The sequence below is a fragment of the Physella acuta genome, unplaced genomic scaffold (assembly GCF_028476545.2).
Source record: "Physella acuta isolate Inbredline_101_S28 unplaced genomic scaffold, ASM2847654v3 ptg001398l, whole genome shotgun sequence".
Lineage (NCBI taxonomy): Eukaryota > Metazoa > Mollusca > Gastropoda > Physidae > Physella > Physella acuta.
Window position 1 is genome coordinate 7,501 of NW_026732913.1, and position 2,500 is coordinate 10,000.

The following is a 2,500-nucleotide window of genomic DNA, read 5'->3' on the forward strand; positions in this document are numbered from 1 at the left end:
GTATCGTAAACCCGTTTTTTTTATAATTTAAAATGTAATGACAGAACTCCCAAAACAACAATACACATACATATTAGTACTATGGTGAATTGTAGTTGTATTAGGACCGTAATTATAGTTAATTAAGGAACCATTCATTGTCTTCGCTCTGTTATGTACGTCGTCGTTTAATCGACACGGCATATTTGGCTTGAATCTAGAAAAATTCAAACTCTAACCCTAAGGTAGACAGGCAGGGTAAATAAATGTGGGTGATCTCTCATAAAATTGTCTTCTAGGAATTATTTTTATATAGACTATCTTTTCTGTAGAGTTTAAGTGGACAAGCGCGGACGAAATAGAGCGCAAAATTTAAAATGAATTAAAAATTTTCATCAGACCGGAAGTAGGCATAACCTAGGCGCCATGTTTCCGTCGTACAAGTTTTCACCGTTGCAGTCACCGTTTCAATCGCTCTTCGTGTGGACGTGTATTATTTCTAGTCATGTGTTGTGTAGATGATTCGCTTAAGGTAGGTGTTCGGACTTATTTCTTTAATATTAATTAAACCGTATTTGCCTTGTCGGCCTTAAAATAAAGCTATTTTTTTTTCATCGCAATCGAAGTGTTAGATCTAGAATCTAGTTCCCGCCTCCGCTTCGCTAATTCGACTTAATGTAACTATGACACAACTATTAAATCTAGAGTCTCTATTTTAATTAAATAATTAGGAATTCTATCTCTAGATGATATCTAATCTATTCCCACACGTGTGTGCAAGTAGGATTTAACGTCAGAACAGGTGTGGTGGTCTAGGCGTCGCTATTTTTGACGGTAGGAATTTTTTTTTTAAATTCGTAAAATTTTATATAGACTTTATATAGCAATTTACTAAGACCGACCCTAACGCCCAGTAAATATTTAATTACCACATTGTTATGGACACGGTGTATTAGGTAGGGCCGAGGGCTATCCATAGGTACCAATTTTTAAATTTTGTGACAATTAGGAGCCGAGTTATAAAATAAATTTAAAATACTGGTTCTGGTCTTAGACTTTATATAGCAATTTACTAAGACCGACCTTAATACCCATTAATTATTTAATTAGCGCATAGTTATGGACATCCTGTATTAGGTTGGGCCCAGGGCTATCCGTAGGTACCAAGTTTATAATTTTGTGACGATTATTAGTCGAGTTATAAAATAAATAAAAAAAACTGGTTCTGGTTTGCACTACATTTCTTTCTTCTTTAACGGCGGACTCCCGGTCCAGCCCCATGGGTTACCCGTGAGCCGGGGCCTCGTTAGCCTGGACGGCTCCGATGTGACCGCGGATTGTTGTGGCCCGCCTCAGCCCGAGTCGAGATCACCCTTCCGATCGAAGGTGGACGCCATAGGGCGCCCGGGATAGCCCGGGGCGCTGTTCGTCACCCGAGCGCAGGGGCGCCGGGAGACGCCCCCGGTGAAGTTTGGCGGGTGATTCTGGTAGAGCTCCCCACCCCGATCGCAGGACACCCCTCGCCGCCCGCCCAGGTGTCGAGGTGGCCGCGGGGGAACTCGGGGCGTTTTGGCTCCCCCTTGTGCCGGAGCGGCGCCCTCGGTCCCAGAACGCCCCTGGCGGGTGATTCGCATGCCCCCTGGGGTGGGGAACGCGGGTGGGTGGTCGTAAAGCGTGTAACCGCAGTGGGGGCGGCCCCTTAGTCGGGGGCGCCAAAGTTGGCACCCCACCTGGGGCGCCCCCCGGAAGTGTGGCGCCCGCGCGAGTGAGCCCCGTAGATGCGCCCCGACACCCCCGCGCCGCCCCCCCGGGTCGCGGCACCCCCGGCGCCCTCCGTGCGGGCTCCCCTCATGGGGCGGCACCCCGGTCCTCCCCGAGACTATGTACCCGATTTTTCGGTTTAACACTAGAGGTATGGGCAGAAATACGGCGGTTAAAACGGTCTGTATCTACTATTGTGGAGGTGAGTGTCGGTGAAGCCTCTATGTGACGCTAGGATCCGCGCTCCCTCGCAGCCAGCGACATGTGCCCGATCTGACCGTGCGTGGCTCAGTCTCCCGACTAGCTTCCCGGTAAAATGCGGGCTCGGCGCGCAGGTCGCGCCAGTGAAGGTAAAAGTACGTGTCCGTAGCGTGAAGCCAGCGGCGACGCGCAGTGCTAACGCAACCAAGCAGTATTGGTGGCTCGATAAAAGTCTCGCACTGGCCCAGCCCTCGGAACGGGCGACGGGTCTGCAAAACGCAGTCGGCTCGATGCAAATCGAGAGATTTCCCGGCGACGCCGTGTTTACGGTGAAGGGGGAAATGTGAGCGGTCCGATGTGAAAAAATCCGGGAATGCCGGGATCCGTTCTCTCGCTAGAGCGTTGTCTCCCGTCCCGCGATGTGTTGTGGAAAAAACGTCTCGCAAACGATAGCTATCTGGTTGATCCTGCCAGTAGTCATATGCTTGTCTCAAAGATTAAGCCATGCATGTCTAAGTTCACACTGTCCCATGGTGAAACCGCGAATGGCTCATTAAAT

The 2,500-nt window shown here is 49.4% G+C and overlaps 1 non-coding gene across 1 annotated transcript in view; it reads left to right on the forward strand.

Moving 5' to 3' along the window:
- Positions 1–2,395: 2,395 nt before the first annotated feature.
- The window catches only part of LOC131927410 (small subunit ribosomal RNA), a 1,846-nt gene continuing 1,741 nt past the window's right edge, over positions 2,396–2,500 (forward strand). Inside the window, exon 1 of the ribosomal RNA XR_009383625.1 lies at positions 2,396–2,500. This exon is cut by the window's right edge and continues 1,741 nt beyond it. This is a non-coding gene — a ribosomal RNA (small subunit ribosomal RNA).